Below are 16,226 nucleotides of genomic sequence, written 5' to 3'. Positions count from 1 at the left end.
TGGAGTTGAATAAGGAAGCTAAGATTGTGTTTATGTTATGTTCACATTTACTTAGTAACTTGAATCTCAACTACTGCATAGTGTCTCTTGTCTCTGTGATCAAAAAGCTGAGAAGAAATGTAAATGGGGAAGGAATTTGTTTTGGCTTTCAGTTTAAAAATGCTGCAATATAAAGCAGGGAAGGCATGGTGAGGTTCACAGGAGTGGGAACTCGTGGCTGGAACTCCTCACACCTCAGCTGATAAGGAAGCAGAGAGCTCAGGCTAGATCCAGGACATTGCTCTAACAGTCAAACATCACCCTTCCCCCACCAAGAGCAACGCTTCCACAGGTCCACAGCTAAGTGATACTTTTAAAATGTTGTACAGCCTCCCAAAGCAGCACTGCCCATTAATAATCAAACACATGAGCCTGTGAGTACCCTTCCATGTTCAAACTGGAAAAGTCATTAACATGTTGAAAATTGGAGATGATGCACAAATCATTCTTTGTAAAAGATGGCAATGATAATTTTTCACAATTGCATAATGTATGGAATATATTGAAACCACATCTGCCTTACCTCTCTCAACCTTTTTCTACTCTTCACGACTCCCTTTGCTTAGCTAGTGCCCCTTCCACCCCGAAGTGTGTGTGTGTGTGTATGTGTGTGTGTGTGTATGAGAGAGAGAGAGAGAGAGAGAGAGAGAGAGAGAGAGAGAGAGAGAGAGTTTGTGTATGCATGCGCGTATGTGTGGTGAAGGAAGCCACATCCTCTGAGCTTGTGATGGTGATGGTCATACCATACTCAGAAGGCAGCATTTCATATTGCTCCCCTGCATCCTCCTACTCTTAGATCTCTCTGCCCCTCTTGTGAGACGCTCCTCGGGCTCTGGTGAAAGTGATACCATGTGTCTTTTGGGGGATGATAAATCCAACAGTCATTTATTCTCAGCACTTTTGACAGTTGAGTCAACACTTAAAAATAAATAAATAAATAATAGCAACATCCTCAGAACACAGGCATCTATTGAATAACTTTGTGTGTGAAAGGTATGTTTCCAAGATTCTTGGGAATGTGTTCTTTTTGTCTTCGTTTTGTTTTCACTGTCCTGAGCATCAAGAAAGTCAGTTGGGGCTCTTTTCATTGAAAAGCCAATTCAGATTAACTAAAGTTAAAATAAATTAATGGGTGGGTACTGGGATTGATCTTTACATCAAACGAAGAGGCCAATAGAAGAGCAGCCCTCAGCCAGAGGTAGCCAATGACACCCTATCCCTTTCCCTGTAGCCCAGTGGAGGTCTTTAAACCCACTGGGAAGTGGAAGAATGCTGCCATTGCCCTACTCTTTCCTTGACATCTTAGCAATACTGTTGCTGACAACATCCTCCTTTATTAACTCAAACTTTGGAGCAGGCAGAGACTAAAACTGTGAGTCAGTTTAGGAGTAAAGAAATAACCATACATGGTTCCCATCTCCTTCCCCAGCAGAGCATGTGTGGAATAATGGAGCATCTTTGCAGAAAATGAATTTGGAAAAACACAAAATCTGAAAAGATGAAAATGTGCTTATGATAATAACCAAATTCTCTATTTGCACTTCACACACTTACTTTTCCTTTAAGGGTTTCATCCCTAATAAACATTTTCTCTACCATGGATTTCAGTTAGCTGATGTCCTCAAATAGAACATTCACTTTTAAGTATATAGCAACATGAAATCTATATCCATCCATATGTAGTGCCTTTCATTTTTGCCTAGAAAAGGTAAAATAATTCCAAGGAAGCTATGCTGCAACCTGGAATTATATTCAGACGTCCATAGACAATGCAGCCTCTTTCTTCCTCATGATACAATTAAGATTTGCCCACCACAGTGGGGTCTGAAACACACTTTAAACATGCCAGTTTATAACATCAATAGCAATCCTTTTGGAATGTATGCTTAGGCTTTCAGGTTTTTGTCTTTGTTCCTTTCCTCTGTCACTGCTTTCCAAATTCTTACCAAAACACAGTGGGAGGCAAAAAAGGTGTTAGCATCCTTCTCCACTAGTTTCTACTGGAGAAGGACTGAATTCTATGACAGGTGTCAAGTAAGTGGACACACAAAACAATGCATATAGCCATGATCTGTACGCCTGATCTCCTTATTTTGTGTTTCCTTTCCTTCCTTGATTCCACAATTCTCAAAGATGGCTGGAACACATTTTTCATCCTCTTTGATATCACTGATTCTTTCTACATTACAGAAGGAACTCTGTGATGTTAACATAATACTATACTACTAAGGACACTTTCAGATAAATTCTTCAAAAATTGGCCTCATATCTATCATGTAAACTATCATTTTCCATGCCTACCTCAAACCTTGGTATTCTATGGATTGTTTCCCCACTCAGAACACACATGTTATATTCTTCTTGAGTAGTTCTTTGTTCTCTGAGACAGCCCTGAGGTGGACCTCTCCCTGACACCTTCCCTGCTTCATTCAGATTCACCTGTCATTCAATGACTCTTTCTAAAGATTCATGAGTTGTGTTGTCATATTGTTGTGTGCCCATTGCTACCTATGGCAATCCCCAGAACCATAAAGAAAGTCACAAATTACATATATAGTTTTACATTTTATTGAGGACACATTTTCTTAAATTAAAAAGAAATGGGCAAAATCGACATCATATTTTACTTAACACAATACATCAAAAATATTATTTCACCATGTAGTCGCTCTTTTAAGAAATCCCTAATGAGGGTTTGGGTTCTAAATTTTTGAAACCCACTGTGTGTTTACAGTCACAGCCCAAGTACCAAGCATTCATCTGTCCATAATAGACAGCTGGTCTCAGTTATGTTTATGTAAGTGAGATACTAAAGATGTCTTTATAGAACAACCGTCCAGAAAGTTCCTGTTCCCAGAGTTGCAATTCTAAATAACTTTTGTTACATTTAGATGTTTCTATAAGTGGGGGAAAAAAAACAGCCTCCAGTGTGTCAGCTTCCTGTCTATGTGACATAATATCTGAGTGTGTTGCCTCACTCTTTCAGACACTTCCATTCATGATTACTTGGGTCTGTGGCAAAATAGTCATCATGCCAGATGTTATAGTAAAGCTAAGTACTTACTTGATGAAAGATATACAGAAGGGAGAGACCGAGGTGAAGCAGCATCCTACCTTCAAGAGTGTGCCCCCATGGCCTCACTCCTTACTCCTAATCTTCAGCTCCTAAATGTTGCACCAGTACTCAACAGTCCCTCACGCTGGTGACAGAGCCTTTGGCATAGGGCCTTAGGGGGATACTTCAAATCTAAATAATACGGAATAAATTAAGCTATTTATTGGTTTAGAAAAATCCAAAAGAAAACAAAGCTATTGCAGTATCTCCGCCATTCAAGAAATCATAACTAAAACTTACTCAATTGGGAACAAAACACCCATGGAAGGAGTTACAGAGACAAAGTTTGGAGCTGAGACGAAAGGATGGACCATCTAGAGACTGCCATATCCGGGGATCCATCCCATAATCAGCCTCCAAACGCTGACACCATTGCATACACTAGCAAGATTTTGCTGAAAGGACCCAGATATAGCTGTCTCTTGTGAGACTATGCCAGGGCCTAGCAAACACAGAAGTGGATGCTCACAGTCAGCTATTGGATGGATCACAGGGCCCCCAATGGAGGAGCTAGAGAAAGTACCCAAGGAGCTAAAGGGATCTGCAACCCTATAGGTGGAACAACATTATGAACTAACCAGTACCCCCGGAGCTCGTGTCTCTAGCTGCATATGTATCGGAAGATGGCCTAGTCGGCCATCACTGGAAAGAGAGGCCCATTAGACAGGCAAACTTTATATGCCTCAGTACAGGGGAATGCCAGGGCCAAGAAGTGGGAGTGGGGAGTGGGGGAGTGGGTGGGGGAGCTTGTGGGAGACCTTTGGGATAGCATTGGAAATGTAAATGAAATAAATACCTATAAAAAAAGGAAAAAAATAAAATAAAAATAAAACTTACTCAAAGCACTAGAGAGTGGTGGTCTACCCAAAGGAATCGGGGCTTTATTGATTTTGCTTTCCATCCTAGCCTGGAAAAGAAAACAATTATTGATGTAGCTGGCAAAAAAAAAAATGCAGCAAATGAGACATCTTGCTAGGATTATAGGAAGAGAAGTTTGGGAAGTGACATTAGCTGCAGGGGTATGTGTGGGTGTGTGTGAGTGTGGGTGTGTGGTAGGGGTTACCTAATTACAGATCAACCGCCAGAGGGAGGAAAGAGATATGAGCTAGGCGTCTTCGGACTTGGAATTCTGTGAGAAAGGCATCAAGGCTTCTAAATTTTAAAGTTGTGTGAGGCTACCTTCTGGCCATGTTGCATGAAGGAAAGTCTTTGAACCTCTACCCTTGAGACTAAAAGCAATTCTGTCTCTAAAGTAGCCACATTTCCTTAGAGTTTAGTTGAAGATGAATGGCAGAGCCAGCAGATGTGATATCACGTCTGTCTTTTGGTTTTAAAGCTATGGACTCATTTTAAATTGCTAATTTCTAAAAGATTTCCATGGCTCACACCCAAAAAGTACTTATGCTAACCAATTGCAGTGGTTTAAATATAGTCTGCCCCCTAGCCCAAACTCACACAGGAGTTCAGGCCTTAGAAACATATGTTATTAGCACTAAGATTTTGAAAATTCAATCTGTTTGTATGTTCAAAATGCATCTGCTAGAACCTGGCTAACATTAGATAGGATTATTAGAGTCAACCTCCCATGATTATATCAGCAACTTCATGACAGTGGGACATAGATATATGAGTGCTCACGTGCGCTCGAGCATGCGCGAGCACACGCACACGCACGAGCACACATACACACACTACCATAAAGTGATATTATCCAAGTATTTCTCCATCAGAGTCGGCTCTATGCTACTCAGACTCCTCTGGACCATCCTCCACAAATAAGTGTGCAGTGACCTATGTAGAACTGCTTCCTTTGTTAAGTAGCCTACCTTGAGATCTTCTTTATGATGAAAAATCAACTGAGACACCATTACAATATAATGTATAAAAAGTAAGAGCATAGCAGCACACAGGGGCTTTATCTGGATTTTGAAATATTACTGGAAACTCTTAACATAAACTGGGAAAATGGCATCTATTGGTAAATACCTACTATTTTGGACTACTGCTGATGAGATTCTGGTTTGTCACAAGTGTCTGAGAGACAGTGACAAATTCAGTCCATTTTGGTTCTGGACAACATCACAGATTTTTCTCGAATAAATACACTAGTAATTTCCATGAACGTGTTTGATTTGCCTTGTACACAAAACATCAACAATTATCCAACTCAGTGGAAGAAAAACTTGGGCCGTTGCTTGATCATTATATATTCATAGACAGTGTGATTAAAGCATCTTTATCATGTAAGTATAGCAGCTCCTTATCTGTTTATTTTAAACAGTCAACTTTCAGTCATTGAGGGGAAATAGGAATGGGAATGGCTTTATGATTGAAATCTACAAACAATCTAAAACTTCACTCTGCTGAAAATGTTTGCCCTCAATGACAAGAATCAAAAAGAACAAATTTGAACTTCCCCCATGGACTCCTCGAGTCTCTCCATGACCCTTGTTCGTGTTGTTCCCATTAGCACAGGTAATTGAGAAGTATGTGTACCTTGCCAATAAGTGACAAAATCTCATTATTTACTCCCCTCCCCCAGGACAAACTGCTGAATATTCTTCCATATATAGCTGAATATCCAGCTATTTACAGAAATGACTTACACACTTAAGCAAAATCCATGCTACATATAATGGCTACATCCAATTTTAAGATCAGTATTATGAAACTGCTTTCCATAAAAGCCATCTTGAATAGGGAGGTTAATATTTTAAGGGAGATGTTCCCACAAAACATGCCAGTGAGTTTTGTTCCATGGGGCACAGTTACACGTAATGAGTGAGATAATAAGGACCAAGAAGCAAAGAAGCACTTATGTTTAAGCGGGTCAAAGGCAGGAAAGGACAAGGGAAGGAAATAGCTAATTAAGAAGCACTCACTTACCTGTTTTATAACCCTGTCCAGTTTGCCCTAAAAACTAACCACGCTACCTAGGCTTAGCCCTCTGCAGCAGCCACGACCTAAGAATGGGATTTTGTGAGAAGGCAGAGAAACCTTTAAAAGCCTGTCCGAAAACAGCCACATCCAACGCCAACTGGGACAGGGGAGAAGAGAGCTCTTGCTGGCTTCTAGGAGGCTTAGTTCCAAGCAGAAGCAGATGGAGACATCATTTCGGTTTCAGTCTTGGGAATAATTAAGGATCCCGGTGTGTTGATACAAAACATAAGGCAGAGGCAGAGGGATGACAGAAGGAGAGTTTCCAAGAAATCCACATAACAGTAGAAATAGTGGAGTGGATCCTTTGCCAGGTTTAAGAATCTATCTTTAAAATCCCTCACAGTTCAGGATCTCACCCATGCACCTTCTGACTCCTGGATTACTCTTCCTTGAGCCACGTCACAGTTACCTTTTCCTGAGATGCTGGGTTGGCAGTGCCTCCGAAGTCCAGTGGCCTGGAACTCTTCCCTCTCAGATCTATCATGTTACCTCCTCTGTCCTTACAGACAGCCTCACTGCCATCCTGTGTCACGTGTTATGCTGTAGCCAGCTCACGGGGGTATTAATAGTCAAATGACACTTATAAATTCCCTATCAATAGCAGAAGATGTAAATACTCTCCCTTCTTTCCTCTCTAGATTATCTTTTCTGGGGTATCTCACGTTTGGTGGTATGATGGGCTCAAGGGGTTCATATATTTGAATGTTGTTTCTCATTCGGTGGACTGTTTAGTAAGTATTAGGAGGTGTGGCATTGTTGGAGGAGGTGTGTCACTGGTGTTTTGAGACCTCAAGACCCAATCTCATCTCACCCCCACTCTGCCTGCCACTTGTGGATTAGCCATGAGCTCTCAGCAGCCCCTTCAGAACCGTGCCTATCTGCCTATCACCATGGTTTCTACCAGGATGATCATAGATGGTCCTTTTGAGACCTTGGACAAGCCCCCAACTAAATGCTTTCCTTTATACATCGCCTTGGTCATAGTATCTCTTCACAGCAACAGAGCAGTAATGAAGACCCCATCGTTATAGTCACCAGGCCTTTCTAATACCACCCTCTAAAGCTCTCCAGGACTCACCTTCCCATCTTCAAAACAATGCCCCAAAGGCACTCAGTAAATTCCATAGAGCTTTATGGGATTAGGAGACCAGAACCCAGAAGCACAAATGCCCACTCCTTTATGCAACTGAATCCCAAGCCTAGAATGCGGATGGGTGGACCCTCTTCTCTTTGGATCCCTCGACTTGGGCCCGGCACACAGGAGCATCTGAGGTGTTAAACGCAGCAGACAAAGTCGGGCCAAGATGGTTTCTTATCTCTCCTCCATCTGCTTCCAGTTGACGCCAGGAAGCACTAAAGATTTTGCAGGTTGAAATCGGGAAGACATGGCTTTCCTCTTCTTGAGTTAAATTTTTGTTTTCATTTTTCAGATCACTTAGCATTTTAACCCTTCTAGGAACAGCTCTGTGTTGTTGAAGGTTTCTGTCCAGAATGGCAGGTTTCTTAAATGAAATTTCTTGTGAATTGATTCATTGGGTTTTGAGAAATTGCTTGTGTAGATTTTAAGACTTACAGTTTCTTATTCAAATGTTGTGCTAGTTTTAACCTGTCAGGTTATAAATATCCAAGTGAGCTCTTCTCTATTTTTAAGTGGAATTATTTTCAATCAGCTCCCCTAAAAATAAAGTCAGGATACAAAGCCAGCAAACCTAGTAAATTCTTCTGACTGTTTTTTTTTCAATAAATGAATCTTTCTATAGCTTATATATATTCATTGTAGACATAAAGTAATAGCAGATTCATAAAATTACTATAACCAATGGTCTAAATTAATTAAATTGCTTATTCGCTCAGCAGCATACAGAATACCTTTGTAATAAATACTAATTACCTTTAGGATGTTCTCTGAGGGCAGATGTCGAAGGCATGGGGAAAGGTCCCTCCCATGTAAATCTCAGACGTGCACTCCAAGCCTGTGCTTCTTGGAATGCAGTCCTGGACCCAGGTGTCTGCATCGTCTGGAAACCTGTTAGAAATGCAAATCCTGAGGACCTGGGGCAGATCTGCCAAATCAGAAAAACTAGGGCAGCGTCCAGCCATCTGCTTTCGCAAGACTTCCTGGTGACTCTGATGGACACTAGAATTTAAGGATTTCTCTAAGACACCTTTTTTTATTAATAGAAGTTCTGTTTGGTTTTCCAAATGGCCTCATAGCTGGGTGATAAAACAACAACAACAAAACAAACAAACAAACAAAAAACCACTTTGAACATTTATCGTCACTGAGTTATATAACAATTGAAATATTGTTTTCCTGATCTCAGGCAGGACTAAGACAACTGTTCTTCTTGGAATCCCATGACACAGATAACCCATACCTACCTTTCAGGACACAAAGGTCTCCTCAATCCTTATGGCTGTTGTTTTTACATGGTAGGAATTGCTAAACATTTGGTAACATCTCTGAGAGAACGCAAACTCTGTTTTCCCCTCCAAAGGATGTTGAAGGCCAGTGTTCTGCTAAACGTATTACACTTGATCTATATATAGATAATGACTGAAAAGTGCTTTCTCTAATCAGACAGATTTTTGTCATGAGATTCACAAGTCAGGCACAATACCAATTTTATAATCTGTTTTCTAAAAGTAGAGGGTAAAGAAAGCCTCCGTTTAAGGAAGAATTGGAATCTACCACTTTCCCTCCATCGAATGGCTGCTGTGCCGTATGACTTTCATAAGGCCAACAACTCAAAGGTATATTTGTCTGAGTGCAACTTTTGATCCTCAGGAAGTCGGTTTTTCCTGTGAATCTTCAATAATAATTTTAACCGGTGCACAGTTTGAATTTTTTCAACATCAAAAATCTAGTGGAAGCAGTGGATACATGATAGAGAAAGAAGAGCGCTGACAGGTTTCCCTCTGCACTAATGCTAACAATTTGTCTTACTAGTCGGAAGTCAATATACCTCCATTATTTTATATGCAAGATGAGATTTAAAGAAGTAGCTTAAAGTCTCAAGGTAAATAGTACATACGGAATTCTTTCCAGAGCTGAGAGACACAGTGTAAGCATGATGTGACATCATCTGCTACCATTGTAAGAATGTTCTAGTTCAGGCAGATAAATCGTAAACAGCTTGATCCGTGAAATGAAATCAAGGCTCCACAAAGACACCGGCAGGCTCCCTCTGTGTCTAAGAAAAGGGCACATTCATCCTATTTATGCAAAAGATCTAGAACTATCCCTGACTAATCTAGTCTTTCACAAAAATGACTATTTTTTTCTGAATTTTCAGCCACTAACATCTTTTAAACTGTTCTAATAGTCTTTGATTAGTAACCATGAGCCCCTGCAGAGATTTTAATGAGAATTCTGAACTAAACTAAATAATTGAGTTTTCATTATACTGCATTATTTTTCCAAAACTTAAATAGAGTAAATAGAATGTGAATATGAAAGTTATAGAGAAATTATAAAATATTCTAGAAATATGCTATAGTTTAATCATATTTTAGGCCAAAAAATGACTGGATTCATCTCTTTTAATATCTACATTCTATATTTAAGTCAAATTTATCATGAATCTCTTTTTTACCATAATGTTTCCTCCCCACACATCTGCCATCCCATAATAACATCTTCTTTCCATTCTATTATCTTTTGCTCTGTGGTAGAGATTGTTACAGTTTACTCAACAATGATATTCACACATGTCTTCCCAAATGCTCCACAAAAGTAGATGGCGATCCCAAGAGCAGCGCTGGCCAGTGGGCTTTAGAGAAAATGTCACCCACCCATCCTTTATTTCTCCTTTCCCGTGAATCAGAACTCTAGGGGGAATTTCCTTAAACTAGATATACAAAAGCTACATCCCAAAATCCATCCTAGTCTGAGAACTACTCCCAGCAGATACTGACGTTCTGCGTATGAGAAATATACTTTAATAATCTATAGCCACCAAATTCGGTAATGAGTTCATTGTGGTAGCATAAGCTTGTCTGGACTTAACAATAGCAATGCATAAGAACAGGTGCTGCCCCTGCTTGGGCCCCCAATGGAGGAGCTAGAGAAAGTACCCAAGGATCTAAAGGGGTCTGCAACCCTATACGTGGAACAACAATATGAACTAACCAGTACCCCCAGAGCTCGTATCTCTAGCTGCATATCTAGTCGGCCATCAGTGGAAAGAGAGGCCCCTTGGTCTTGCAAACTATATGTCTCAGTACAGGGGAATGCCAGGGCCAAGAAGTGGGAGTGGCGGGGGAGTTGGGGGGAGGGTATGGGGGACTTTTGGGATAGCATTTGAAATGTAAATGAAGAAAATACCTAATTTTTTTTTAAAAAGTGCATTTTATACTTAAAAAAAAACAGGTGCTGCCTACTAGGCCATCTTCTGCTACATATGCAGCTAGAGACACGAGCTCTGGGAGTACTGGTTAGTTCATATTGTTGTTCCTCCTATAGGGTTGCAGACCCCTTCAGTTCCTTGGGTGCTTTCTCTTGCTCCTCCATTGGGGACCCTGTGTTACATCCTATAGATGACTGTGAGCATCCTCTTCTGTATTTGCCAGGCACTGGCATAACCTCACAAGAGATAGCTATATCAGGGTCCTGTCATCATTGGGAGGAGAGGCCCTTGGTCTTGCGAAGATTATATGCCCCAGTACAGGGGAATGCCAGGGCCAGGAAGTAGGTGGGTTGCGGAGCAAGGCAGGGGGAGGGTATAGGGGACTTTCAGGATAGCATTTGAAATGTAAATGAAGAAAATATCTAATAAAAAATATGCTGCAAAATGTTGCTATTCACTGTATCTTGAAGTACACCCAAGTTCAGACACATTAAAATAGCTGTCAGCTATGCTCTGTGTGTGTGTGTGTGTGTGTGTGTGTGTGTGTGTGTGTGTATGTGTGTGTGTGTGTGTGTGAGAGAGAGAGAGAGAGAGAGAGAGAGAGAGAGAGAGAGACTTATAAATAAATGGTAGATAACAAATTGTTGTACAGGCCCATGACTCTCTATGTACTAAGGAAAGGAGAAAAATTCACGAAACAAATCAATTCTAAGTTTCCATTCCTGTGCTAAAATGTGGTGAATACTTGCTTCATACCAAGCCCTGAGCTAATTGGTAAATTTTCAAGAACAAGTTTTCCCAGAAAAGAGAAATATTCTTAAGCACCAGACAGGGAGGCATAGCATCAAGGAAAATACTTGCAACGGATATGGGTAAGGAGATAGATAGATAGATAGATAGATAGATAGATAGATAGATAGATAGATAGATAGATGCTTACTTTTGAACTTGTTGTTTTCATGAATGCTCAGAAGCCACGTTCAGGAAGTCTAAAGCTCCAAGAAAGGGTTATGAAAGTCCTTCTTACCCTGTGTCTCCCCCACACACTCTGAATTTGGTGAGTTTTTCCGTGACTATTTGACATACACCTCGAAGTTGATTGTCAAGGATCATGAGAGAGCATCTCAGGCTGCTGGAAAGAGGGAGTGGGATGGACAGAAGCAAGTGTGTATTTCCACCACGAAAGAACATGGCATTCACTAAGTGCTGAGGTGAATTTACGAAGATTTCAAAGAAAATGCCCTAGAGTGTCTCTTTACTTTTCTCTTCTTCAATTCTAATCTACCTTTGGAAAACCTTGTCCCATGTCCGTCTTCACACAGACCAGATCCAGCTTCACAGATAATAGTTTCCTGGGCAGCTGTTCAAAACCAGAAAGTGGGACAGTAGAGATCCAAGAGAGACCATTTTTTTTAAAGCATGCTTATTATAGCCCACCAGGCATATCATCTGGAATGGCAACAAAAAGTCTTTACAGAGAAACGTTCATTGCTTATTTTATAAACCTCCCCCAAAGTACCCGAAGCCTAATTCTATTCTCACCCGGAGTTCAAAGCCCGACTACCAGACAGGAAGGTTTGAAGTAGGAAAGTGGAATGGAACAATTTCTCTACTTTGAAGTGCAGGAAAAGGAGGATCATTCCAGGGGCTTGAAGCATGCTCACAGGGCTTTCTCTTTCCGAACACCACTACAATCAAAGGGCGAAAGAGAATGGAGCACTAGAAACCTTAGGTAAAAATTAATTTGCTTCCTCTCAAATTATAATTCTTTCTCAATGTGGAAGGTCCATTTCCAATGTATGAAAACATACCTAAATTATTTCTAAAGCAAAGCAAAACATTGTTATCTCACATAGCTGGAGTGGCTGAAATATTTTTTTTTGCAGTAGCTCTGTTTCCACAGGAAAATAAATATGTATATTGTAAGCTCTAGAGATCTGGAGATATACAAGTTACACGCGTTGTTACGGAGGACCACCAGAGAAGCATCATTCAGCAGCTATTCTCTTACCCAGACCACAGTGCCTTGTCTGTGCTCCTAACCCACTAGGGGGCTCAGGGTTGTTAAAATGAGTCTCCCATTTTCCATTTTGCATTCTGTGACCTATCTTTTCGCAAGGAGATACCTTGATTTGAACTGAACATCGTTATAACTGACGGCCATAAACTGACTCTGGAGAAGGTGCAGCCTCTCTAGAAATGATGCAACCATGGTAGTGTCAAGAGAATAAAATATATTTGACTACTAAGTCTAGTAAGGTCAATGTAATCACTGTGTGTGTGTGTATTTTTACTTATTTGGGTGTGTACACTGGTGCAAGTGTGTGTTCCCATATACATGGAAGTATTCCTCAATTACTTTCCATCACATTTTTTTTCTCTGTCACCAAACCTGGACCTCACTGATTCCTCTAGACTGACGTGGCATAGCAGCAAGCACCAAGATCCTCCTGTCGCAGCCTTTCCAGTTCTGGGATTGCAAGCATGAGACAGATCACCTCAGCTGGCTTTCACAAGAATTCTGGGGACTCGACCCAGAACCTCATGCTTGCCCAGGAAGCACTTTACCCGCTGAACTATCTCCTCCTGGCCCTCAGTGTAAATTGATTGATGTCACAAATCAGAGTGCAGTTTCTTGGGTTCCCAATATCAAAAAAAAAAAAAAAAAAAAAAAAAAAACCCAATTCCTTGCACCTACCTGACACTAAATCATATAGAGAGACAAGCAACCCCATTTTAAACCCGGCTGAGCATCTCAATGAGTCACTGCTCAGCATCCTCGGGTCTCTCTCTTCTTTCAAAGGGAAAGGTTTAAAAAAAAATGCTTCTGGCTTTGGCATTTCTAGTTACCAAAGCCAGAAAATCAAGACTGGCATTAACTAGGTGGACGGCTTAGCTGGGAGAAAAGTGTAGCAAAGGGAGCTGAGAGATCAAGTGGCCATTAGCACAGAACTTTAAAGGGAGAATGCACCTTTAAAGCAGCGTGTGAGTGAGTTGTAAGTCTCTTGTGATGCCTGTCTCTGGAAGCCCACTGATCTCTGCGTGATTGACATTCGCATGGATGACCTTCAGGCAGCTGTGAGGTTGGTGTGGTCTCTTTTTTTTGTTGTTGTTGCTTGCTTGCTGTTTCCATGACTTAAAGGGAAGTAGTTTGAGGTGTCAGTTGCTGCCCTGCTAATCTTCCAGAGGCCAGCGGGAACCGAGCACTAAACTGGAATTCCTACCTGTATTTGACAAGTTACTAGAATAGCTGCCTGCCCTCAGAGCTCGGTGCTTTCGGGTGTAACTTATTCATTTGCCGCTTCCTCCACAGCCCTCCCCAGATCTGCCAGCTTTCTCATCGGGGCTACTGCCAGAATGTTAGCATCAGATCTGCTTAATGTCATTCTGCTGAAAATGGACCACAGCAAACATATTGGGCAGTCTACAAGAAGTGGTGGAGATGAACAATTTAGGCTTAATATCTGTCAGGGAGAGTCAGGACCATCTGGAAAAGGCAGTTAATGACCACCATTAGAGCAGCATGCATTGCTGGGCTTAACTGTAATCTCCCGGCCTCAGTTTAACAGATACAAGTGAACCAAGAAGGGATTTGAGCAACACTGCCAAGTAGTCCCTGCGGTCCTGATGGAATGAGATTAGGTCTCACCTGGCGGTAACTAAAGTATCCACACACTGTCACTCTCAGACAACCATCTAGTGAGCCGCAAACATGGGAGAAGATTAAAGTAGTTCCTACAGAAATAAGTGTGTTCTGTCTTTCTCTCCCTCTGGCAAAAGAGAGTTTTTAGAGCTGATGAATTCTTACAGGACTCCTGTGGAGCGGAATGTCAGAAAAGAGCCCCTATTAATTCATTAGCGTTTGCCTGCAGATCAGCTGCATGAAGAAGGATATAGGAAGATGGACGCTTTTATCCAGATAGAGTTCAAAGATGGCGATTCATTGTCAGTAGCTCTATGGGTCAAAGGAAAATGACCCCAAATCATGAAAATCATTTTCTGAGACATGTGTTAATGCATAAAAAAAAAAGTAACACTAACATGGTGTTTTGTGGTTGGTCATTTTCCTCATTATGCTGCAATGGAGTTTCAAAAGCATTCTCCATTTGGTTTTACAGATGGAGAACTGTAGAATGGAGCAAGTGAGATTGTGTGTGTGTTCTGAAAAACAGACATCATCCTGTTGTAGGTAGTGACAACTATTGGCTGACTATTACCACGGTTTTGTCTAGTTTGTTCTTTGATTTTTTTTTCCAACAGCATCATTAGTCTAAACAACAACAGAAACACATATGTATATTCAAAATTCCATCACATCAAAAACAGGAAAGTATGAAAGTATTCCTGGACTTGAGATTAGACCTTAAGTTTTTATGGTCTACGTGTTTAACAGAATGTTGCCCTGTACCATTTCAGGAACATTGGCACAAAATAAAGAGCCACGTGTCCCCTACATACACCAAAGATGGAAAACACATTGCTTGCCTGCTGTCACTGAACATAGCATTTCCATTCATTGACTATGGAAACCTTTTCCTGAGACAGAACATGATTCTCAACCCAGACAATCATAGTCATTGCTTTGTACGCAGAATAAACCCTAGTAGGCATCGTGTGTGGCATTTTTATCAGAGATGCTTTATTGGAAACACAACTCAAAATAGTTTTATTCTTATGTAAAGAGTCAAAGAGATGCCCAGGATGACGAGTTCTCAAACCCTGCCACATCCCTAGCAATAATACCAGATTACAGCAATTACCACTAAGACATAAAAATCTTCCAAAACATATACATACCTGTGTACAAATTTAGCCAAGATTGGACAAGCCACAGGCTTTGGGGTGGCCATGAAAATATGGCCATCTTCACAGGTATAACCAAGAACACAGAGTTAACCATAGAAAGAAAGGAAGAAAACCATTTAGTCAACATGTGGCCACATGTGTCTTCCCTGCTTTCTACAGACTGACAGTCCTGCTTGAAACCTTACCAATGTGAAGAGCATCACTTTTATGGATGCAATAACATCAGAAAATATTTCCACAGAGTTCTAAGGGTACTGAGTCCTCTTCATTCCATACACAAATCAATACCTGCTCCTGTCTTTTAAATTTGCTAGTTCTGCCCTCTAAAAGCAGTGATGCTTTACAACAATGATGCTTTTTTGCTAGGCTGGGACCAGAACAAAGACCAGCATGTTTAGGCCTGGGAATACCAGTTCTCCTGCTTGCTATAGCCCTACCTGCACTGTAAAGCCCTTTATCTGGATGGTACCAAAACTGAGTTCCCAATGATGAACTCCCCATACCCCAACATCCCCCACCACCTCCACCAGCCACCAGAACCAGTATCATATGGAAAAGAGCCATCTCTTGCCTGATATGTTACCCTATAAGAACCAGCTATCTTGAGTCCCAGGCATGTCTATCCAGTCCCTGTACCCTGGGACCAATAAAACTCATACCAGAGCTGCACCAATAAACCTGAGCTTGTTTGCTGCTAATTCTGTCCTCTCTGGTCACCTTACTTCCCAACCAAACCTCTCACTTTTCACTCCAGAGCCTTGCAAATCTTCACTGATAAATTGTTATTATAGGAGTGGGACATAGACTCCTAGAGGGGAGAAAAAAATAAAACACCAGACTGAATCTTGTCTCTATAATGGTGGAACATCTAAGAAGTAATGCTGATATGGCTACCTTTTCCCGTTTGGTTTGGGATGTTGTGTTTGTTTCTTTGATAATCATAGTCACACGCTTCCTGAAATGGGTGATAGAACATG

General features: G+C 41.1%; 1 long non-coding RNA gene across 1 annotated transcript in view; it reads right to left on the bottom strand.

Annotated features, from left to right (window-relative positions):
* Positions 1-4,029: 4,029 nt before the first annotated feature.
* Gm46517 overlaps positions 4,030-16,226 on the bottom strand; it is a 19,642-nt gene continuing 7,445 nt past the window's right edge. Inside the window, exons 2-3 of the long non-coding RNA XR_001781699.1 lie at positions 7,986-8,120; positions 4,030-4,061 (exon numbers count right to left, since the gene is read on the bottom strand). This is a non-coding gene — a long non-coding RNA (predicted gene, 46517). The remainder of the gene's footprint in view (positions 4,062-7,985; positions 8,121-16,226) is intronic.

Source organism: Mus musculus, chromosome 15 (genome assembly GCF_000001635.26).
Source record: "Mus musculus strain C57BL/6J chromosome 15, GRCm38.p6 C57BL/6J".
Lineage (NCBI taxonomy): Eukaryota > Metazoa > Chordata > Mammalia > Rodentia > Muridae > Mus > Mus musculus.
Note: the sequence above shows the minus strand (reverse complement) of the source record. Positions and strands in the feature narration are given on the sequence as shown.